The sequence below is a fragment of the Triturus cristatus genome, chromosome 3_1, assembly GCF_964204655.1.
Source record: "Triturus cristatus chromosome 3_1, aTriCri1.1, whole genome shotgun sequence".
In the NCBI taxonomy this organism is placed as follows: Eukaryota; Metazoa; Chordata; class Amphibia; order Caudata; family Salamandridae; genus Triturus; species Triturus cristatus.
Window position 1 is genome coordinate 144077433 of NC_140583.1, and position 24969 is coordinate 144102401.

Here is a 24969-nt window from a genome sequence, read left to right on the forward strand (position 1 = left end):
AGATTAGTGCAGTGGTGTTTGGGAAGTGTGGGGGTACTGCTGGGGGTAGTGTTTTAGCGTTTAGGGTAGTGCAGTGGTGTTTGGGTAGTGTAGGGGGTCGTGCTGGGCTAAGTGTTTTAGGGTTTAGGATAGTGCAGTGGTGTTTGTGTAGTGTAGGGGTAGTGTTTTAGGGTTTAGGGTAGTGCAGTGGTGTTTGTGTAGTGTAGGGGGTCGTGTGGGGGTAGTATTTTAGGGTTTAGGGTAGTGCAGTGGTGTTTGTGTAGTGTGGGGGTCGTGTTTTAGGGTTTAGGGTAGTGCAATGGTCTTTGGGTAGTGTAGGGGGCCGTGTGGGGGGTAGTGTTATAGGGTTTAGGGTAAGGCAGTGGTCTTTGGGTAGTGTAGGGGGTCATGCTGGAGGTAGTATTTTAGGGTTTATGGCAGTGGTGTTTGGGTAGTGTAGGGGGTCATGCTGGGGGTAGTGTTTTGGGGTTTAGGGTAGTGCAGTGATGTTTGGGTAGTGTAGGGGGTTGTGTGGGGGAAGTGTTTTAGGGTTTAGGGTAGTGCAGTGGTCTTTGGGTAGTGTAGGGGGTCGTGCTGGGGGTAGTGTTTTAGTGCTTAGGGTAGTGCAGTGGTATTTGGGTAGTGTAGGGGTCTTGCTGCGGGTAGTGTTTTAGGGTTTAGGGTAGTGCATTGGTGTTTGTGTAGTGTAGCGGGTCGTGCTGGGGGTAGTCTTTTAGGGTTTAGGGTAGTGCAGCGGTGTTTGGGTAGTGTAGGGGGTTGTGCTGCGGGTAGTGTTTTAGGGTTTAGGGTAGAGCAGTGGTGTTTGGGTAGTGTAGCTGGTTGTGCTGGGGGTAGTGTTTTAGGGTTTAGGGTATTGCAGTGGTGTTTTGGTAGTGTACGGGTCGTGCTGTGGGTAGTGTTTTAGGGCTTAGGGTAGTGCAGTGGTGTTAGGGTAGTGTAGGGGGTCATGCTGGGGGTAGTGTTTTAGGGATTAGGGTAGTACAGTGCTGTTCAGGTAGCGTAGGGGATCATAATGGGAGTAGTGTTTTAGGGTTTAGGGTAGTGCAGTGCTGTTTGGGTAGTGTAGGGGGTCATGCTGGGGGTAGTGTTTTAGGGTTTAGGGGAGTGCAGTGGTGTTCGGGTAGTGTAAGGGGTCGTGCTGGGGGTAGTGTTTTAGGGTTTAGGGTAGTGCAGTGGTGTTTGGTTGGTGTAAGGAGTGGTGCTGGGGGAGTGTTTTAGGGTTTAGGGTAGTGCAGTGGTGTTTGTGTAGTGTAGGGGGTCGTGCTGGGGTTAGTTTATATGTGGTTAAGTGTAGTGCAGTGGTGTTTGTGTCGTGTAGGGGGTCGTGCTGGGGTAGTGTTTTAGGGATTAAGGTAGTGCAGTGGTGTTTGGGTACTGTAGGGGGTACTGCTGGGGGTAGTGTTTTAGGGTTTAGGGTAGTGCAGTGGTGTTTGGGTAGTGTAGGGGTACTGTTGGGGGTAGTGTTGTGGGGTTTTGGGTAGTGCAGTGGTGTTTGGGTAGTGTAGGGAGTACTGGTGGGGTTGTGTTTTAGGGTTTAGGGTAGTACAGTGGTGTTTTGGTAGTGTAAGGGGTCACGCTGGAGGTAGTGTTTTAGGTTTTAGAGTAGTGCAGTGGTGTTTGTGTAGTGTAGGGGGAAGTGTTTTAGGGTTTAGGGAAGTGCAGTGGTGTTTGTGTAGTGTAGGGGGTCATGCTGGGGGTAGGTTTTTAGGGTTTAGGGTAGTGTAGTCGTGTTTATGTAGTGGAGGGGGTCGTGTTTTGGCGTTTAGGGTAGTGCAGTGGACTTTGGGTAGTGTAGGGGTCGTGCTGGGGGTGATGTTTTAGGGTTTAGGGTACTGCAGTGGTCTTTGGGTAGTGTAGGGGTCGTACGTGCTGGAGGTCGTGTTTTAGGGTTTAGGGTAGTGCAGTGGTGTTTGGGTAGTGTAGGGAGTCATGCTGGGGTAGTGTTTTAGGGTTTAGGGCAGTGCAGTGGTGTTCGGGTACTGTAGGGGGTTGTGCTGGGGGTGGTGTTTTAGGGTTTAGGGCAGTGCAGTGGTGTTCGGGTAGTGTAGGGGGTCGTGCTGGGGTGGTGTTTCAGGGTTTAGGGCAGTGCAGTGGTATTTGGGTAGTGTAGGTGGTCGTGCTGAGGTGGTATTTTAGGGTTTAGGGCAGAGCAGTGGTGTTCGGGCAGTGTAGAGGGTTGTGCTGGGGGTGGTGTTTTAGGCTTTAGGCCCGAGCAGTGGTGTTCGGGCAGTGTAGGGGGTGGTGCAGGGGGTAGTGTTTTAGGGTTTAGTGCAGAGCAGTGGTGTTCGCGCAGTGTAGGGGGCCGTGCTGGGGTGGTGTTTTAGGGTTTAGGGCAGTGCAGTGGTGTTTGGGCAGTGTAGGGGGTGGTGCAGGGGGTAGTGTTTTAGGGTTTAGTGCAGAGCAGTGGTGTTTGGGCAGTGTAGGGGGCCGTGCTGGGGTGGTGATTTAGGGTTTGGGGCAGTGCAGTGGTGTTCGGGCAGTGTAGGGGGTCGTGCAGGGGTGGTGTTTTAGGGTTTACGGAACTGCAGTGGTGTTTGGGCAGTGTAGGGGGACGTGCAGGGGTGCTGTTTTAGGATTTAGGGCAGTGCAGTGGTGTTCGGGCAGTGTATGGGGTCGTGCAGGGGGTGTTGTATTAGGGTTTAGCACAGTGCAGTGGTTTTCGGGCAGTGTAGGGGGTCGTGCTGGGTGTGGTGTTTTAGGGTTTAGGCAGTGCAGAGGTGTTCGGGCAGTGTAGAGGGTCGTGCTGGGGATGGTGTTTAAGGGTTTAGGGCAGTGCAGTGGTGTTTGGGCAGTATAGGGGGTCGTGCAGGGGGTGGTGTTTTAGGGTTCAGGGCATTGCAGTGGTGTTCGGGCAGTGTAGGGGGTCATACAGGGGGTGGCGTTTTAGGGTTCAGGGCTGTGTAGTGGTGTTCGGGCAGTGTAGGGGGTCATGCAGGGGGTGGTGATTTAGGGTTCAGGGCAGTGCAGTGGTGTTTGGGCAGTGTAGGGGGTCGTGCATGGGATGGTGTTTTAGGGTTTAGGGCAGTGCAGTGGTGTTCAGGCAGTGTAGGAGGTCCTGCTGGGATGGTGTTTTAGGGTTTAGGGCAGTGCAGTGGTCTTCGGGCAGTGCAGGGGGTCGTGCAGGGGGTGGTGTTTTAGGGTTTAGGGCAGTGCAGTGGTGTTTGGGCAGTGTAGGGGGTTGTGCAGGGGGTGGTGTTTAAGGTTTATGGCAGTGCAGTGGTGTTCGAGCAGTGTAGGGGGCCGTGCAGGGAGTGGTGTTTTAGGGTTTATGGCAGTGCAGTGGTGTTCGGGCAGTATAGGGGGCTGTGTGGGGGATGGTGTTTTAGGGTTTAGGTCAGTGCAGGGGTGTTTGGGCAGTGTAGGGGGTCGTGCAGAGGGTGGTGTTTTAGGGTTTAGGGCAATGCAGTGGTGTTCGGGCAGTGTAGGGGGTCGTGCATGGGTTGCTGTTTTAGGGTTTAGGGCAGGGCAGTGGTGTTCGGGCAGTGTAGGGGGTCGTGCATGGGGGTGGTGTTTTAGGGTTTAGGGAAGTGCAGTGGTGTTCGGGCAGTGTAGGGAGTCATGCAGGGGGCACTCTTTTAGGATTTAGGGCAGTGCAGTGGTGTTCGGGCAGTGTAGGGGGTCATGCAGGGGGTGTTCTTTTAGGGTTTAGTGCAGTGCAGTGGGTGGTGTTTTAGGGTTTATGGCAGTGCAGTGGTGTTCGGGCAGTGTAGGGGGATTTGCAGGGGTGGTGTTTTAGGGTTTATGGCAGTGCAGTGGTGTTCGGGAAGTGTAGGGGCCTGTGCGGGGGATGGTGTTTTAGGGTTTAGGGCAGTGCAGTGGTGTTCGGGTAGTGTAGGGCGTCATGCTGGGGGTGGTGTTTTAGGGTTTAAGTCAGTGCAGTGGTGTTTGGGCAGTGTAGGGGGTTGTGCACTGGGTGTTCTTTTAGGGTTTAGCGCATTGCAGTGATTTTCGGGCAGTGTAGGGGGTCATGCATGGGGTGGTGTTTTAGGGTTTAGGGCAGTGCAGTGGTGTCCGGGCAGTGTAGGGGGTCGTGCAGGGGGTGGTGTTTTAGAGTTTAGGGCAGAGCAGTGGTGTTCGGGCAGTGTAGGGGGTTGTGCTGGGGGTGGTGTTTTAGGTTTTAGGCCCGAGCAGTGGTGTTCGGGCAGTGTAGGGGGTGGTGCAGGGGGTAGTGTTTTAGGGTTTAGTGCAGAGCAGTGGTGTTCGCGCCGTGTAAGGGGCCGTGCTGGGGTGGTGTTTTAGGGTTTAGGGCAGTGCAGTGGTGTTTGGTCAGTGTAGGGGGTGGTGCAGGGGGTAGTGTTTTAGGGTTTAGTGCAGAGCAGTGGTGTTTGGGCAGTGTTGGGGGCCGTGCTGGGGTGGTGTTTTAGGGTTTGGGGCAGTGCAGTGGTGTTCGGGCAGTGTAGGGGTCGTGCAGGGGTGGTGTTTTAGGGTTTAAGGCACTGCAGCGGTGTTTGGGCAGTGTAGAGGGTCGTGCGGGGATGCTGTTTTAGGATTTAGGGCAGTGCAGTGGTGTTCGGGCAGTGTAGGGGGTCGTGCAGGGGGTGTTGTATTAGGGTTTAGCACAGTGCAGTGGTTTTCGGGCAGTGTAGGGTGCCATGCTGGGTGTGGTGTTTTAGGGTTTAGGCAGTGCAGTGGTGTTCGGGCAGTGTAGGAGGTCGTGCTGGGGATGGTGTTTAAGGGTTTAGGGCAGTGCAGTGGTGTTTGGGCAGTATAGTGGGTCGTGCAGGGGGTGGTGTTTTAGGGTTCAGGGCATTGCAGTGGTGTTCGGGCTGTGTAGGGGGTCATACAGGGGGTGGTGTTTTAGGGTTCAGGGATGTGTAGTGGTGTTCGGGCAGCGTAGGGGGTCATGCAGGGGGTGGTGATTTAGGGTTCAGGGCAGTGCAGTGGTGTTCGGGCAGTGTAGGGGGTCATGCATGGGATGGTGTTTTAGGGTTTAGGGCAGTGCAGTGGTGTTCAGGCAGTGTAGGGGGTCATGCTGGGGATGGTGTTTTAGGGTTTAGGGCAGTGCAGTGGTCTTCGGGCAGTGCAGGGGGTTGTGCAGGGGGTGGTGTTTTAGGGTTTAGGGCAGTGCAGTGGTTTTTGGGCAGTGTAGGGGGTTGTGCAGGGGGTGGTGTTTTAGGGTTTATGGCAGTGCAGTGGTGTTCAGGCAGTGTAGGGGGCCATGCAGGGGGTGGTGTTTTAGGGTTTATGGCAGTGCAGTGGTGTTCGGGCAGTATAGGGGGCTGTGTGGGGGATGGTGTTTTAGGGTTTAGGGCCGTGCAGTGGTGTTCGGGCAGAGTAGGGGGTCGTGCTGGGGTGGTGTTTTAGGGTTTAGGGCAGTGCAGTGGTGTTCGGGTAGTGTAGGGGTCGTGCTGGGGGTGGTATTTTAGGGTTTAGGTCAGTGCAGTGGTGTTCGGGCAGTGTAGGGGGTCATGCAGAGGGTGGTGTTTTAGGGTTTAGGGCAGTGCAGTGGTGTTCGGGCAGTGTAGGGGGTCGTGCATGGGTTGCTGTTTTAGGGTTTAGGGCAGGGCAGTGGTGTTCGGGCAGTGTAGGGGGTCGTGCATGGGGGTGGTGTTTTAGGGTTTAGGGAAGTGCAGTGGTGTTCGGGCAGTGTAGGGGGTCATGAAGGGGGCGCTGTTTTAGGATTTAGGGCAGTGAAGTGGTGTTCGGGCAGTGTAGGGGGTCATGCAGGGGGTGTTCTGTTAGGGTTTAGTGCAGTGCAGTGGGTGGTGTTTTAGGGTTCATGGCAGTGCAGTGGTGTTCGGTCAGTGTAGGGGGACGTGCAGGGGGTGGTGTTTTAGGGTTTATGGCAGTGCAGTGTTGTTCGGGAAGTGTAGGGGGCTGTGCGGGGGATGGTGTTTTAGGGTTTAGGGCAGTGCAATGGTGTTCGGGCAGTGTAGGGGGTCATGCTGGGGTGGTGTTTTAGGGTTTATGGCAGTGCAGTGGTGTTCATGTAGTGTAGGGGGTCATGCTGGGGGTGGTGTTTTAGAGTTTAGGTCAGTGCAGTGGTGTTCGGGCAGTGTAGGGGGTCGTGCTGGGGGTGGTGTTTTAGGGTTTAGGTCAGTGCAGTGGTGTTCGGGCAGTGTAGGGGGTCATGCAGGGGGTGGTGTTTTAGGGTTTAGGGCAGTGCAGTGGTGTTCGGGCAGTGTAGGAGGTCTTGCATGGGGTGTTGTTTTAGGGTATAGCACATTGCAGTGATTTTCGGGCAGTGTAGGGGGTCATGCATGGGGTAGTGTTTTAGGGTTTAGGGCAGAGCAGTGGTGTCCGGGCAGTGTAGGGGGTCGTGCAGGGGGTGGTGTTTTAGAGTTTATGGCAGTGCAGTGGTGTTCGGACAGTGTAGGGGGCCATGCAGGGGGTGGTGTTTTAGGGTTTATGGCAGTGCAGTGGTGTTCGGGCAGTGTAAGGGGCCATGCTGGGGTGGTGTTTTAGGGTTTAGGGCAGTGCAGTGGTCTTCGGACAGTGTAGGGGGTCGTGCTGGGGTGGTGTTTTAGGGTTTAGGGCAGTGCAGTGGTGTACGGGTAGTGTAGGGGGTCGTGCAGGGGGTGGTGTTTTAGGGTTTAGGGCAGTGCAGTGGTGTTCGGGCAGTATAGGGGGTCATGCAGGGGGTGGTGATTTGGGGTTCAGGGCAGTGCAGTGATGTTCGGGCAGTGTAGGGGGTCGGGCAGGGGGGTGGTGTTTTATGGTTCAGGGCAGTGCAGTGGTGTTCAGGCAGTGTATGGGGTCATGCAGGGGGTGATGTTTTAGGGTTCAGGGCAGTGCATTGGTGTTCGGGCAGTGTAGGGGGTCGTGCAGGGGTGGTGTTTTAGGTTTCAGGGCAGAGCAGTGGTGTTCTGGCAGTGTAGGGGGTCGAGCAGGGGGTGGTGTTTTAGCGTTTAGGGCAGAGCAGTGGTGTTCGTGCAGTGTAGGGGGTTGTGCTGGGGGTGGTGTTTTAGGTTTTAGGCCCGAGCAGTGGTGTTCGGGCAGGGTAGGGGGTGGTGCAGGGGGTAGTGTTTTAGGGTTTAGTGCAGAGCAGTGGTGTTTGCGCAGTGTAGGGGGCCGTGCTGGGGTGGTGTTTTAGGGTTTAGGGCAGTGCAGTGGTGTTTGGGCAGTGTAGGGGGTGGTGCAGGGGGTAGTGTTTTAGGGTTTAGTGCAGAGCAGTGGTGTTTGGGCAGTGTAGGGGGCCGTGCTGGGGTGGTGTTTTAGGGTTTGGGGCAGTGCAGTGGTGTTCGGGCAGTGTAGGGGTCGTGCAGGGGTGGTGTTTTAGGGTTTAGGGCACTGCAGTGGTGTTTGGGCAGTGTAGGGGGTTGTGCGGGGGTGCTGTTTTAGGATTTAGGGCAGTGCAGTGGTGTTCGGGCAGTGTAGGAGGTCATGCAGGGGGTGTTGTATTAGGGTTTAGCACAGTGCAGTGGTTTTCGGGCAGTGTAGGGGGCCGTGCTGGGTGTGGTGTTTTAGGGTTTAGGCAGTGCAGTGGTGTTCGGGCAGTGTAGGGGGTCGTGCTGGGGATGGTGTTTAAGGGTTTAGGGCAGTGCAGTGGTGTTTGGGCAGTATAGGGGGTCGTGCAGGGGGTGGTGTTTTAGGGTTCAGGGCATTGCAGTGGTGTTCGGGCAGTGTAGGGGGTCATACAGGGGGTGGTGTTTTAGGGTCCAGGGATGTGTAGTGGTGTGTGGGCAGTGTAGGGGGTCATGCAGGGGGTGGTGATTTAGGGTTCAGGGCAGTGCAGTGGTGTTCGGGCAGTGTAGGGGGTCATGCATGGGATGGTGTTTTAGGGTTTAGGGCAGTGCAGTGGTGTTCAGGCAGTGTAGGGGGTCATGCTGGGGATGGTGTTTTAGGGTTTAGGGCAGTGCAGTGGTCTTCGGGCAGTGCAGGGGGTCGTGCAGGGGGTGGTGTTTTAGGGTTTAGGGCAGTGCAGTGGTTTTTGGGCAGTGTAGGGGGTTGTGCAGGGCGTGGTGTTTTAGGGTTTATGGCAGTGCAGTGGTGTTCAGGCAGTGTAGGGGGTCATGCAGGGGGTGGTGTTATAGGGTTTATGGCAGTGCAGTGGTGTTCGGGCAGTATAGGGGGCTGTGTGGGGGATGGTGTTTTAGGGTTTAGGGCTGTGCAGTGGTGTTCGGGCAGAGTAGGGGGTCGTGCTGGGGTGGTGTTTTAGGGTTTAGGGCAGTGCAGTGGTGTTCGGGTAGGGTAGGGGTCATGCTGGGGGTGGTATTTTAGGGTTTAGGTCAGTGCAGTGGTGTTCGGGCAGTGTAGGGGGGCATGCAGAGGGTGGTGTTTTAGGGTTTAGGGCAGTGCAGGGGTGTTCGGGCAGTGTAGGGGGTCGTGCATGGGTTGCTGTTTTAGGGTTTAGGGCAGGGCAGTGGTGTTCGGGCAGTGTAGGGGGTCGTGCATGGGGTGGTGTTTTAGGGTTTAGGGAAGTGCAGTGGTGTTCGGGCAGTGTAGGGGGTCATGCAGGGGGCGCTGTTTTAGGATTTAGGGCAGTGCAGTGGTGTTCGGGCAGTGTAGGGGGTCATGCAGGGGGTGTTCTGTTAGGGTTTAGTGCAGTGGGTGGTGTTTTAGGGTTTATGGCAGTGCAGTGGTGTTCGGGCAGTGTAGGGGGACGTGCAGCGGGTGGTGTTTTAGGGTTTATGGCAGTGCAGTGTTGTTCGGGAAGTGTAGGGGGCTGTGCGGGGGATGGTGTTTTCGGGTTTAGGGCAGTGCAATGGTGTTCGGGCAGTGTAGGGGGTCAAGCTGGGGTGGTGTTTTAGGGTTTAGGGCAGTGCAGTGGTGTTCAGGTAGTGTAGGGGGTCATGCTGGGGGTGGTGTTTTAGGGTTTAGGTCAGTGCAGTGGTGTTCGGGCAGTGTAGGGGGTCGTGCTGGGGGTGGTGTTTTAGGGTTTAGGTCAGTGCAGTGGTGTTCGGGCAGTGTAGGGGGTCATGCAGGGGGTGGTGTTTTAGGGTTTAGGGCAGTGCAGTGGTGTTCGGGCAGTGTAGGAGGTCTTGCATGGGGTGTTGTTTTAGGGTTTAGCGCATTGCAGTGATTTTCGGGCAGTGTAGGGGGTCATGCATGGGGTGGTGTTTTAGGGTTTAGGGCAGTGCAGTGGTGTCCGGGCAGTGTAGGGGGTCGTGCAGGGGGTGGTGTTTTAGAGTTTATGGCAGTTCAGTGGTGTTCGGACAGTGTAGGGGGCCATGCAGGGGGTGGTGTTTTAGGGTTTATGGCAGTGCAGTGGTGTTCGGGCAGTGTAAGGGGCCATGCTGGGGTGGTGTTTTAGGGTTTAGGGCAGTTCAGTGGTCTTCGGACAGTGTAGGGGGTCGTGCTGGGGTGGTGTTTTAGGGTTTAGGGCAGTGCAGTGCAGTGGTGTTCGGGTAGTGTAGGGGGTCGTGCAGGGGGTGGTGTTTTAGGGTTTAGGGCAGTGGTGTTCGGGCAGTATAGGGGGTCATGCAGGGGGTGGTGTTTTAGGGTTCAGGGCAGTGCAGTGGTGTTCGGGCAGTGTAGGGGGTCGGGCAGGGGGGTGGTGTTTTATGGTTCAGGGCAGTGCAGTGGTTTTCAGGCAGTGTATGGGGTCATGCAGGGGGTTATGTTTTAGGGTTCAGGGCAGTGCAGTGGTGTTCGGGCAGTGTAGGGGGTCGTGCAGGGGTGGTGTTTTAGGTTTCAGGGCAGTGCAGTGGTGTTCGGGCAGTGTAGGGGGTCATGCAGGGAATAGTGGTTTAGGGTTTAGGGTAGTGCAGTGGTGTTTGTGTTGCGAACAGCTTATGCGCTGCATCGCTAGGCGAGACCTAAAAGCATTGCACCAAGATGGCTACCAACACTTCCTGGATTGAAGTGTTGGCAGCCAATTAGAACCAAGCTTGTGCTTGTGTAGTTAGGTCCGCCTAGATATATAAAGATATTTTTCCTTTAATATCTCAAAAACTACTGATCGGATTTCCACCATTTAAATAAAAAAAGGACGCTTTCTGAACCAAGCACTACCTTTTTGAAAATTTGGTGTAAATTCGTTCAGCAGTTTGAGCTGTAACCATGTCTAAAGTTTCCTATGGGAATTTGATTTTCCGACCTCTATATTTTGAATTTCTCAGGAACTACTGAACGGATTTACACCATTTAACAACAAGCATTGGCATAGCCAATAGGTCTCGCCTTTGGGACCTTATACGTTTTTAGCCATGCAACAGTTGATGTTATTGCACCAAGGATATTGTGCTGCATAACTAAATACTTATAATATCCCAAAAGTGAGACCTATTGGCTATGCCAATGCTTGTTTCATTTAATAGTGTGTGCATATGGTAGCCATATTTACTTCGTAATTTGTTTTCTCTTTCTTTTTTCTGGCATATGCTTTCAATAAGTAAAGAACCACTGCACCACCTTGTCCTGGCCAGGCATTATGGCTTTGCCAATGCTTGTTAATTCATCTTGAACGTCTCTTGCTGTTTTCCAATTCTCTGCAGACCTCTGATGGCATGTGGTATTTTATAACCTGTTTGTGCAGTGGGCATTCCTACCCAGCAGTGTTTCCTGGTGGCAGCCACGCCCCCAGCGGTCTGGGGACCAGTTCGGTGGCGGTGAATACCTGCTCGGTGACTTACCGTCACCCACACCTTTGGGCTCTAAGAACAGCTCGACGGGGGGGCCTTGTCGTGGAAGCTGTGGTTACTGTGGTCGCCCGCTCAGCACTCCCTGGCTCTTCCATCCGAGCATAGCGCCTTGGGTGAGAGCCTGGCTCTTGGGTAAGTTGGCACTGCGCTGAGGAGCACAATCGAGTCATTTGTCACCTGTCGAAGGGCTCAGCACTCGCACAAGAGTGTCTGTGGACTTCCATTGGAGTGCTTGTGCCTGGTCTTTTCATCACTGGTGTTTTGTTGTTATTTTTGTGCGGTTGTTCTGCTTTGAACTTTGTCTTTTTTGGTTTTAATTGTAATTGACAAATATTCCAACTGCCGCCACGGAGCATTTTTGGAGGTGATTTAAATGGAATTGCTCTTGTATAAAAATCCAACTGTCCTTGTGATGGATAATTGTGATGCATATTCCGCCGCACCTAGAGATGTACTTATCAGCTCAGAATCACACGATTTGCAGTCAAATGAAGCGCCACAGCCGGGATTGGAACCCAAGTCCACCCGTTTCAGATTCCACTGAGTCCTTCACCTCTGACCTCAACGAGGTCAAGACAGCGGTTGGAGGCAGTCTAGTGCTCGTTCTGACATTGGCCCTTCATGCTTCCAGTTCGTGTGATGGACGCACAGTTGAGGGGGCCACCCATGTTCATTGACCCACGACACGCATGCATCCACTCGCATCCTCTGGACCAAGCCCCCGTGGTCCGAGTGAGCTTGGCATCAGCAGGCCGGCAGCAGGGTTCAAAGATGCCAGCTTAATGCCAGCTGCCTGCCTGGCGTCTCCAAGAGGCGGGGCCTCTGGTGCAAGACACCTGGTGGTAACAAGGGGTGGGCGTTGTCGTGAGGTCGCTATTTCGAAGCAACTTTTTAAATCAAAAACTTGATAAATATTGCCTGTCTGTGGAATTAAAACCTTGAAAAATCAGGTGACACAAACCGGAGAAAGTTGGGTTCGAGGGACGAAAGTACTCCGCTAAATTGCACTTTGTGAGTAGTGGCTTCGTATTTGAAGGTGGAGGTTGTCATGGAGTGAAGACTTTCATTTGCGGTTCCCCTTTCAGATGAAACAAGCAGCATGCGCTGCCCACCCCTCGCACACACCGGCCGGATTTTTGTTTGTATTGCACATGCGCCGCTGCCATGTTTAGGTCAGGCAGCGATGCGCAAGACAAACAAAAAGTCTAAACAGTGCGGACTAAAACTGTAGTTGGTGGCCGCTGCTTCCGCACTACACGGAAGTCAGTTGGGCCACTGAAAAACAAAGTAAGAAACAGTACGCCAACACTAAGCCAATGGCAAGCAGCAGGAAAAACTACCGGCTGCTTGCCAACATATAGAGATTACTTTAGGTCTTGCTGAGACAGCGCATGCAGCGCATGGACTGCCAAGGCGAGACCTAAAAAGGGCTCTTTCTGAACCAAGGGCTACCTTTTAGCAAAATCTGGTATAATTCCGTTCAGCAGTTCGGGCTGAAGCCGTGTCTAAAGTTTCCTATGGAAAATAACATTAGGAAAACACGTTTTGGCACCCCCCGCTTGGCGAATTTCCCTGAAACTTTCAAGGCAGGAGCTGACCGGAGCGTCCCACTAGTTTTGAAAATTTCGTGATGATTCATCAAACGACGCCAAAGGTATTGGGAAATCAAAAAATGCTTTTCCTATGGAAAATAGGGTCTATCTATAACTACCTACTGGCGACAGCCAGTAGCTAATATAGATATATATATATATATATTACCTACTGGCGGAGCCCGAACGCAAGACAAACAAATTCAGGTCTCGCTTTAATCAAATTATCCCTCCGCTGGCCCGGGATTAGGGCCGGGGCAGCGTGGGTCTGCGTGATCCTCATTGGCTGGTTTTTGAAACCGGCCAAACTGCAGGCCTAGAAAACACGCTGCCCATTATTATTTTTTTTAATGTTTTAGTGTTCAAGTTGCTGCAACCCCACTGATGTGGTTATGGAAATTTGCAAAACAATGATTTGTTATTTTAACAAATGTTGATAAACCTGCAGCCACGCCTGCCTGTATCATCGTTTTGCCAGTTTAATTTTGGGGCCTTGGTTAAGTTTATTTATTTTAGAAAAGGCATGTTTTTCTCCTATCTTTTAAAACTTCAGAACAAGCAACATGCTTGAACGCAGGCCAGTTCGGCCAGCATATCTTGCGTGCCAGTTATGTGTGTGAAGTCTGGAGGTGAAGGGCACACATTCAGCCACAGTGATACCTTTATTCTCCTTTTTTTGTATGGGTCTATCTCCCCACCATGTAAATACGCTGGAAATCTACTGCAAATACAAAAATCTTAGATCTATTATCTTTTAATCATCTCCCCAATTAATTCTATCATTTGAGTGCCACCCTTTGATGTTCACCTCCGAATCGTTTTTGCGTCCTACATAAAATGAGGGTGTTAATAAATACTAGTTTTATATCTAGCATTTCGACTGAAGGCCTGTCTTCTTGTAATACTGTGGGAAACAGGTGCACATCTGTTTATCTCCTGGCTGACCTCTCATCATAGCCTTGATGAACAGCATTCTATCCTTTATCTGTAATTCTGTCGCTTGCAGTTGGTATTTTTAGTTAGAGTGTGCAAGCTGTGGTATAACGACTTGACCCCGCTGTTATAACTTGGCTTTCCTAAGTGGCCGGCAGTGCTGACTTGCATGCAAAAGACCTGGCTGCAATCCTGATGTTTGTTTAATATCATACACGCTTCAAGCCGGGAATGGGTTAGCTTTGAAGGGATGACAAGTAAGCCCTCCTTCTCCTGTCAGGCTGGCACCTTACCCGCAAGCTCATGTGTGGAGTGCCTCAAGGTTCTTTGCTCAAACTCACCCTCTTCAACACATACACGATCCCCGCTGGCCAGTGTTATCTGCATACACAACATCCTCTCGTACGCCGAAGAGACAGACACAAACACACACACGCCACCCCCCCAGCCGACCCACCCACTCGGACACCTGTGCTCCACAAGACTCATGCTCACACAAATCCCATTCATACACAGAGCCACACCAGGAAGACAGGCGTTCGCTTACATCGCTCGTTAAGCTTTGAACAGCCTCCCATTCAAATTAGAGACTCCTCCTCTTCTTGAACTGTGCAAGAAGCTGAATATCCGGCTTTCTATTCACCAACCTACCATAGCCAGGGCTAGGTATTCACACCTGCTCAGCAGTTGGATACCCTTACGGTGAGAGTGATTGATATATATATGTGATCAAGGCAGGGGATCCTGCCGAAAAGCGTCATAGCCCTCGATTCAAAATGCCAATAAATGAATTTGGAAGAAGTCACCTTGGTCGTTGAATCACATTCCAGAGTGTAAGGAAACGTGCTGGTTTTCATCTGAATATTATATACATATATACATATATAACCTACTGGCGGTCGCCAGTAGGTAGTTATAGTTAGGACCAAGTTTCCATAGGAAGAGCATTTTTTGTTTTGCTTATAACTTTGGCGTTGTTCGATGAATCTTCATGAAATTTTCCAAACCAATTCTTTGTTTATATCAGCTCCTATGTTGAAAGTTTGGGGATGATTCATCAAGGGGAGGCCGAGAAAAAAGGGGGGTCCCAAAACATGCAATTTCCATAGGAAACTTTAGACAAGGCTACAGGTCGAACGGGTGAACGGTATTTGGCAGGGAGAAGGGTCTTGGTCTAGAAAGCACACTTTTGTTTATTTGGTGTAAATCCATTCAGTAGTTTTGGAGAAATATTGAAATTTGCAGATATCAATATTTGGGAATTCTGCCATCTGAGGCGTTACGAGCACAAGCTTGCTGCTTATTGGCTGCGAGCTGTTGCAACTAGGAAGTGTTGGCAGCCATTTTGTGATTCCGCTGAAACAAGTAAGGGGAAAGAAGGGAGAAAAGAGTAGGAAACAGGAGGATAGGAGAACTGTAACCTCTGTGGGGGAGTGCGAAGCGAAGTAGTCACTTCTACCGGTCTGAAAGTGCGGTGTTGCTCAGAGTGACATGGTGCTGAGATGAGATGCTGCTCCACTCGGGTATGAAACCGAGAGCCTAAACTGTGAGCTCATTGCTGTAAAGTGATGGGCTCTGGTCTTTGTAGCATACCTGTGCAAGTAGTGTTAGTGGGCGTTTATACCATACAGGGAGTGGGAAGCGAACCACTGACCTCTACCGTGTGTTTATACTATACCGGAAGTAGGAAGCAAAGTACTCACGCCTACCGGTGTGAAGACTCGGGGATCAAACCGAGCTGATTGCTGTAAAGTGATGGGCTCTGGGAGCTGTAGCATACTGGCCGCTGTAGTATAACTGTGTAAGTAGTGTTAGTATGCGTTTATACTATACAGGGAGTGGGAACCGAACTACTCACCCCTACTGGTCAGATGACTCGGGGATTAAACTGTGAGCTCATTGCTGTAAAGTGATGTGCTCTGGGCGCTGTAGCATACCTGTGGAAGTAGTGTTAGTTTGAGTTTATACAATACAGGGAGTGGGAAGCGAACTACTCACCCCTACCGGTCTCAAGACTCGTGGATGAAACCATGAGCTCATTGCTGTAAAGCCATGTGCTCTGTGTAGTATTCCAATGTAAGTCATAGTAGAATGTTAGTATGTAATGCTACTAGAATGTAAGTATGTAATGTTAGAATGTGGGGCTGTCATGAGGGGAAACTTGGGCAGTTTGTACACGGTGCTGGAGAAGACGGTTGACTTGCTGTCTGCTCCTGTTGGTGGCTGTTTAAGCTGTCTTTTTTTCCTGCAATAAATCTACTTATCGGATCCACTGCTGTCTTCCTTTTCACTACATAAATTTGGCGACGAGCGGGAGAAGGTAAAAAGAAGTCAGCACTCACCAGTATTTTGAACTTCCTTGCGTTCTGTTGAAGACCCGTTTTCTTCGTGTAGCTGTTTCTACTCAACCCAGGGTCGTCGGCTCATCGAACTATGTCATCCGACCTCTGGTAGGATTTACATTTTTGGATTTTGGGCTTCCTCTGCCTCTTCACTACACTCTGGTTGCTGTACAAAACGTGTGCAAATAGTGTTAATATGCGTTTATACTAATTCTGTAGTTATGCAGTAACCAATGCATCATGGCCCTATGGAGCGCCACCTCCCAAGCGCAGCTCATACGATGTCCCAGGGTGTGCATCCGCGGGACATTTATGTTTGCTATTACAGGGTGGGAGCATGGCTCCCACCCTGTGATAGCAAATCCTTGTTTGCCTCGTTGAAGCGAGAAGAGGAAAATCTTGTATCGCTTCAATAAAGCAGATCCGGATGGTAAAAATGGAGGAAAAAAAATGAAGCGGGGTCACACCCGTCCATTTAAATGAGCCCCCTGGTGGGTAATGTTCCGGGGCCAATCCTATTATTATATTGCGGGGTCTCTGCAGCACTGGGGACCTTAATCTCACATGTAAATTAGGCGTGGGAGGGCACAGAGACGTTTCGCAGCCTACGGGATCGCCACCTCCCTGGGTATTGTTTAGTAATTGTTCGGGGGGCTTCGAGGCCAACTCAAGTCCGGGGATCGCCACCCTCCAGGACTTTACTTAAATATGCAGGGTGGGCGTCGGCAGTCCCTGAAGCCTCAGTGGCCCTAGGCAGTGCCTTATTGGTTCTGTAATCACACGGGCAGTACTCATGGTGTTACAAAGTGATACACTCACAGAACCCTTGCAGTTGTAGAATTACCTAGGCTTCATGTTTGTAATAGTATGTTGGTTTATATTTGGTAGGTGCACCGCAAAATTACAAATGTTTTCCCTCATAACCTCCTATCAACCGCAGATTTTCACAATAAACTACAGACAAGTGTTGTCAGAAAAAGAAGACCCATACACTCACTTATTTATTGGTAAAAAAATAACTTTTGGTAAAACAACACAAATAAATGGAAATGCAACTTTATTTGAACAAACAACAGTAAAACCTGAAATAAGTGGGTGGGACTCCTCCAGAAGCAGCGTACAAAACCTGCAAGAGTAAAAGAAACATAAGTATGTGTGTCATGTCCAAGAGAAAAAGAAAGGTAGTCAGAATGAAAGGAAGAAAGTGAGAATGGGACAGAGAGCGAGTGGGTGGAAGGGAGAAGGGGAGGGAGAGTCAAAAGAACAGAGGGAGGAGCGTCGGCCTACTGCACCCAGGCCTCACTGTTCACCTCCTGTCACCCGTGTGATATGAATGAGGCCAGAGATTACATTATTATCTATGGCAACATCGCTTGCCTGCACCTGTGCACCCAGGCTGCTGCACCCCAGCCCCTTCCCCCGCAATGTGCTCAATTGCAGCTCCTGCGCACCGAGGTTTCACTGCTCACCTGCCACACCGGTCTGTCCAACGACATGCCAGTGCGAGCTCCAGCTCGGGGTGCCTCTCTCAGGGTGGCACAGCAGGTCTCCGGTCGGGGACGGTGTCTTGATACCACGATGGAAGGCATCAGAATGCCCAGAGCCTCATCACGGACTGAGCATCCGCTCCGCCGATTTTGGTGCCACTAACCCAGTGTCTGAAAAGGGAGAAATAATATAATGCTGGAAACGTCTTGAGGTAAATGAAGGTTTATTTCAAGCTTAATAGAGAACACCAGTTGAGTTCATCCTTCATTCTTGAAGTACGATCTACCAACTGTTAGTGGTAATCGTGGTTCAAAGAGGAGTTGGAGTGCACTAGAATACACAAGGTTAAATAATAATATGTTATGCCAACGTTTACATACAAAGGAACAGAGCGCATGCTAGAAGCATAATTTGCGCATGCAATGCCGTGGCGCAAGCCTGTGTGTATGTAATACTTAGTAATCAGCTCACTACAGTGCCCCAAAAGCCAACGCCACATGTCTGTAGGGCAGCGCTGCCCTCTGGCTCAGGCCTACAGTACGGTCCAGCAGGTCCTTAAAATGAGACAGAGATGTGACTGAATGAGGTCAGAGATCACATCATTACGCACGGCAACATCACTTGTTCGCACCTGCGCACCCAGGCTGATGCACCCCACCCCTCCCGCCGCCATGCTCTCAATTACAGCCCCTGTGCACCCAGGCCCCACTGCTCACCTGCTGTTATTGGTGTGTGACCAAACACGACGACCAGCAGGGTTCACAATTCAGATCTAGTTTTGATTGCCAGGATGGTGTACACCTCATGGATCCCTTTTTTTTTATTGCGCATTGTGATATGCGAGGTGGATGCGGCCATATCACCTGAGGCAGTGTGGAAGAACTGGGACATGTGGCGTCGTCGTTATCCTATTTATACGTATGCAAAGTGGGCTTGGCTTGCGTACGCCAGGCCAGCGTAGGGGTGTGAATAATTATTCCGGGGACCTGGGTGTTGTTCAGTTCCTACCTGGGCAGGAAGTTTACTTATGTGTGTGTCCCTGTTGCATTTTTGACGCCGCACAATCCGCAATTTACATAATGTAGAATGTACTTGGAGGGCGACAACTATCGCTAATGAGATGCTGTCCGAAAAGATTGAATGGACAACATCACATGTCATTGTCAAGCTTGTGGATATGCGCAGACACGCATGTCAATGGCGTGTGGTATTATTGAAAGTGTAGCTATCGCGAAGTGCACACATGTGAATGTGCTCGGATGGAGGGAGGATCAGCAGTGAGGCTACGTCATACACAGTGATAATGCTCATTACATTCAAGCAATGCATGTCAAACGTGAATCTGAAAGTCTCACATATGACAAACTACTATACCGGTAAAGCCTGACAACAGAGCATACTGCAACACAAATCTACACATTACTCTTTACTGTTTGTCACATGTGATCTAGGATGTGCACTCTGCCCGTGGCTGATAATACCCCTTCGAGCCACCAATACCCAGGCCGAAAGGCAGCACAATTATGCGCACACACACACCAGAGCCATCGTGTAACACACATTTGCTTTTTGATGTAACGTTCCAGATGCATGGCCATCACACGTGGGAGGCTACTGTACAGAGCATGAATATTGATCAAGATGATCGTTGCATGTTGTGTGTACTATAAGATATGCGTACACAGCAAAAAACTTTTCAAAAAAGCTCTCTAAGCAGAAGAGGTGTCTCTCATCAAACGCTGTAGAGAGAATGACTAAAATGGGTGGGGTCCTCCAACTGTTACAATGGGTAATGTTATGAACCAATCGAATGCTTTTTGTTAAGGTCACATGGCAATCGTGCACCGAGCGCGCAAAGAGGCCGCACTCGACCCGATTTTGAGAAAATATATTTACCATAATATAAGTTTATTACAGTTAGAAATATATAAATGTTTAAAATATTGTAGATGATCGCTTGCTCTCATATACACTTTAAACTTATTTAGATATAGTTTTGAGACATAAAAAAAAAATATGGGAATGGCGTACCCAGCGTGACTCCATACGTCTATGAAGTAACACAATGCCTGGCAGCGTGAGCTCATCTCATACGGAACGCGCAGCCGGCGTGACCCCATACGTATATGATGTAATGCGCAGCTTGGTACCGCGCACCCGTCGCATACCAAACTAGCAGCTGGCGAGACTTTATACGTGTATGATGTTAGGCGGGACGCGGTGCCATGAAGCCGTCGGATATGAAATGCGCATCCTTTACGAGTTTAGCAATATGGCGGATAGGATTCGCGTGCTGATTGAGCTTGGTACACTACCGGTACAGGAATACTTTTTTTCGAAGATATAAAAAATTACATCATTTTTAAAATTAAAAACACGGTTCATAGAGTTCCAAATTATTACAACAAAAAAATAGAAAAAATATAGGGGGCAGAAGTTAAGTTAAATCAAGGACAGCCCGGGATCGTGGGCGGAGAGGCCGTGTCCGAGTGAGAAGCTAACCCGATTAATGGAGCGCGGGAGGAGGAGTGAATCCGGTGCCAGGAGTAAATCAGCGGCAGCGAAGCGAGCCACGGACGTGTGCTCGAACGATCAGTCACGATCGTTCGAGCACACGTCTGTGGCTCGCTTCGCTTTAGCTTCTCACTCGGACACGGCCTCTCCGCCCACGATCCCGGGCTGTCCTTGATTTAACTTAACTTCTGCCCCGTCTTTGGTTCTCCTCAGGCGCTGTCCCGCCCTCCTGCACCGCGGCACTAATTGACATTGCCTGCCGCTACCCTACATCATAATTCAATTTTGACACCCCGGGGAATCCCTGGACCCCCGGTTTGCACCGCGATTCGCCGCCAGTAGTTCACGGCCTTCCAGCTTTCGCCTCACCTCTTGAAGCCAGAGCACTCCACAACATAGGCATCCCAGGTCCTGATGATGATCCTAAATTGAGAGGATCGAAACGCCGTCGACCAATGTCCACCAGCACCAACTCCTCTGGCGCATGTCCATTCGGTTCACTAAATCAATGAAAAAAAAAGCAATTATACCATTGAATAATTTGTTGAATGAACCGTTTAACTTGTATATATTGTATATTCTTCCGCGCCGCTTGCTGTGGTTTTCTCACGTTGTCACTAGCGCCGTTACCTCACCAGCACGATCACTTTACACACGTTCTACACTAGGGTTGCCTTGGTATTGATACCCTGTAGTGCAGTAACTACCATTGTATCCTTTCTTTGATCTTCTAAATACATGACTCCTATAGGCGCTTGAAAAGAACTACTTGAAGCCTCCTCTTTTTGTGCTGTTGTTTGTAATGTCTTGTACATACCAGTCTAAATAATCTAAATATATCCTGCTGAGATTTTGTTGCACTTACATTGAGTGTTTGTGTGGGTAGGGTGTGTGTGACTCTGTGCATAGATGTGTGCGTGGGTGATTCTATGGGTGCATGGTTTTAAGAGTGCATCTATGATGAACTATATGGTTGGGTGAGTTTATGTATGGGTGTGTTAGTGATTGAATGTATATCTCAGTGGTACATGTGTGAGTAACTACATATGTGAAAGGCAGTATATATGTGTGTAAGAGTATATAACTGGCTATATGTGAGAGTGTGTGATTGTGAGAGTGGCTGTATGGATGAGTGTGTGCCTTGTATCAGTAATTGTACAAGAGCGTAAGAATGTGGTAGTATTTTTATGAGTAAGTGAACTTGTGTGTGTATAACTGTATAGGTGAGTAAATGAGAGTGTGATTAATTATTTGCATGACTGACTAGGTGTGTGAGTACCTCTATGGATGATTGGCGGTGTCTGAGTGTCTATATAGGTGTATAAATGCATATGATAGTCCTGTACTGAGTGAGTGTAAGAATGAGTGACTGTACAGGTGAGTGAGTGAAGGTGTGTGTAGACCTAAGAGTCAATGAGTGGGTATGTAGTTATTGGTATTGGAGTATCTATGGTTTTGAGAATGGCCGTCTGAAATTTTGAGTCGGTGTATCAAAGGTTAAATTAGGGTGTGAGAAGATGTACTAATTTATCACATGGAGGATGTCATCAGTGATGTCATTTGAGATGTCATCAGTGATGTCACTGACCATGTCATGAGTGATGTAATATGTGACATCATCAGCAGTGCATTGCGGGGGCGCAAGTTATAGTTAGCTGAACTAACTATAACGGGGGAATTTCTAGGGTTTTGTATGAGGGAAATGTACAGCTAACTATAACGCCCCTGAAACCTATGGTTTTTTCAGTGAATTTCTAAGGTTTTTTAAATGTCAATTCCTAACTATAACGTGCATGTAACCTATGGTTTTTCAGTGAATTTCAAAGGTTTTTTAAATGCTAATTTCTATCTAAAACTTATCTCTAAAGCTATGATGTTTAATGATTTTCATTGGATTTCTAAATTTCAGTGTGTCAATTCCTTTAGTTATGTTTTTTTTAAATACTTTTTTCTCACCCTTTTGTAAACTTATTTTTACAATTAATTATTTTAAAAGTTAAAAAATATTATTTGTTTTTAATGTTTTTTTTTTTTAAATTTAATTTTGAAAAAAAATGTTTTAATATTTTTTTAAATATTTTTTTTACTATATTTCCAATACTTTATTATTATTTTTCTTGGGATTCGCGCACCCTATGCGTGTCAAGAATTCCTGTCATGCGAGGGGAGGAAAACGGTAACCAGCGAAAACGGACTACATCTCCCAGGATGCTTAGCGGTTGAGAGGTTATGTAAACAGGAGAGCTGTTACATAACTCAAGGAAAACACGCCCTTATGTAAACAGGAGAGCTGTTACATAACTCAAGGAAAACACGCCCTTATGTAAACAGGAGAGCTGTTACATAACTCAAGGAAAACACGCCCTATAAAGGGAGGAACCGGGAGGTACAACGCTGTCGGATATTGTGTTTACACCGACGTACCTGCTTAGTGAAGAGCAGTGTTCCGGAGTGGTGCTCCAGTAAGGCAAGAACGGAGGTAGGTCGAGTCGTTACTCCCTGGGCCGTGTCTTGCCCCATCGTCACCTGTGAAGGACCCGGAAGCTCTACCGGATAACCATTGAGCTTCGCTTTTTGACTCGGCTGAGTCAAAGCGCAGTGGCGCTTTTGCTGGTTGGAGTCGTAACTCCCAGCCCGACCAGAGATACAGGGACTGCCAGCTGTAACGCACACCAGGAGGTGTTTGCCGCGTTACAGACTCGGAAGTCCACAGGATCGATCGAGCGGCTGCTCTCGGTTCAGTCTTCTTTGCTTGTGATTGGGGTATCGGTGACGCATCACCAGGAGGTGACTCCGCGTCCCGGTGCAGTCTGAGGAAGAGGTTGAGCGGCTGCTCCCTTCAGGTAGAGACCCCGGCTGGGTGTTTCCCTGACTCCTCGATTCTCCCCAACACTCTTCGTGCCCCTCACAGCCTACCGATTGGCATTGTCGGCCATTTCATTTCTGCCCTCTGTTGGCATACGCCGGGATCGGCGTATATGCAGAGGACAGCTAGGACCATCCGTGCTGTGGGCTGGTAACGTACTTAGCCTGGAGGATTCCAGTGACTATAACCTTTGTTTATTCCTTGTATTATTTTTGCCTTCATTAAAATAACTAAACCTTCACAAGTGGTTGCGTTCTCATTATCGTGTCTGTTAAACGATCCTGAGATGTTCAGGGCGTTACAATGCGCACCGTACTCGATCCCTGCGCGAAAGCATCCGTGTAAGGTATGCGTTGGGTACGTGTCTGGTGCGCGATTGCAATGTGACCGGTACACTCAAGAACAAAACACTTAAGCTTGATGTTTATCTCCCAAAAATTTCAGTTTTTTTTCCTTGGATCCGCGCACCCAACGCGTTAGGAACCGCGCACCCAACGTGAGAGAAATCGTGCACCCAACGTGTTAGGATGCGCGACTCCTAATTTTACCGTAAAAAAAAATAGCCCCTATCACTAATTTTTATTATCCCCGGGGACCTCATCCCCCAGGGCTTATAAAAAAACGTTGGAGACCGTGGGCTCCCCGCGTCCTTCAGGAGCCGGTATTGCTTTTCCACATGGGGAGCTGCTGACATGCAGCACCCCGTGTAGAAAAGCAATCTCGTTTGGATTTTGAAAGAGAGAGCAGGTTTCCCTGCTCTCTCTTTCAAAATCCTAATGAAGTTTGCCATGGGAGGGCTGGAGACTCCCGCCCTCTCATAGCAAACAACAGTGTCCTGGGGTGGGCACCCCAGGACGCTGTAGGAGCCGGCCCTGGGGGGCTGGCGGTCACCAGGGCCCTCGAGGGCTCCAGGAGGGGGGCCACGCAGCCCCCCTCCCCCATTAATTTATAATGGTTTTGCCTCTGGGATTTGGCCCACCCGGGGGCTAATTATTAACGAAGCGCGGAAGTCCGCGCTTCGGATTGTTTTTTTTTCCGGCCTGATCCACGCACCATGCGCGCATTTCGCTGTTTTTTTTTTTTAAAGGGGGCCCCAGGGGGCCCTTCTGGGACTCCCTAAGCAACACTAGAGGGTCAGAGTATTTCTACCCTGCCCCCTTTACATCTTTCACACACTTATTTCCCTTACTTAATAAGCCTCGCTTCTACCGAGGCACAAAATGGCTGCCAACAGTTCCTGGTTTCGAATGTAGACAGACACTTTACAGCCAATTAGCATTCAGCGCGTGATCGGGAGGGTGCGCGCTCGGTTCGCAGAGGGTGCGCTTAGGGTGCGGGGAGAGTGCGCGGATCCTCAGAGGCCATAGATATATCTATCTTTTTAGTCTAATTTTCTCAGGAACTACTGAACGGATTTACACCATTTATGCAAAAGGCACGAGTTTGAACTGAGGACTACCTCTTTGCCAAATTTGGTGTAATTCCGTTCAGCAGTTCGGGCTGTAGCTGCGTCAGCAGGTCCTATGGGAAATTGCATGGGGAAAACACGTTTTGAGACCCCCCTTTTTTCTCAGCCCCTGCTTGACGAATCACCACGAAACTTTCAGGATAGGAGCGGACCTGAGCTGGCCAAAAGTTTGCAAAATTTCGCGAAGATTCGTCAACCGGCGCCAAACTTATTGGGAATAGAATGTTGCGGATTTCCTATGGAATATAGGTCCTAACTATAACTACCTACTGGCGACCGCCAGTAGGTAATATATATATATATATATATATATATATATATATATATATATATATATATATATATATATATATATTCCTCCCTGGTACTACCATCTTAACAGGTTGGGGTGAGGTGGCCAGTGATGAAGCATGCCACATTACTTGGGTGAAACCACATCAACCAAACTCTTTTCTTTTTACCCAAAATGAGTCAAATAACCTGAGGACAAGTAGTTATTTTATATGAACATATTTTAGTAACGTTTTTAAATTAAAAAATTAGTGTAACATTATTTTGTATTAAAATATTATTAAATTACTTTTAATTAATTCTATATATCACTTTTAATAATTAATAATACATTATAAAAATATATAAGTAAATTCCCTTGTAATTAAAATATCTTTCACAATCATTACAGAGCTCCTGAGACCTCAGGGACATTTTGAATAGCTTTCCAGGTAGACCAGGCACCTTAAGAAATTGAGCTGTTGGATAGTGACAATTCTGTCACACTCACTGTATATAAATGATCAGAACTGCTTTATCTGGTGGTGGTGGAAATTTTTAATCTTTTAATGATGAGGTAAAACGAAGGGCTCACTTCCTAGCTACCAGACACAACTGAGAGGCGCAACTTTAATCAGTCATGCAGTCAGCCCAGTGTTAACAGTTGGTAAGATTTTTATTTACATACTTTGATTATCACTGTAGAATGCAGCATTAACCAACCAAAAACCTTGGAAGAAGTTGGCATCATTTTGAGAAGATAATTCACAATTTGTGAGCGGTTGACAAGGTAAACTTTATCCATTACGTACATTGAAGGCTTGGACCTGCAAAATATTTCTAGGGACAACCACAAGAGACCCATCAACAATTCCCCTTTACTTATCATATTAGTTAGTTGCCTCGGACCTCCTGTTTTTGATCAAGTGCGGCATTTAGTTTTTGCTGGTTTTAGGACTCGGGGCACTTTATC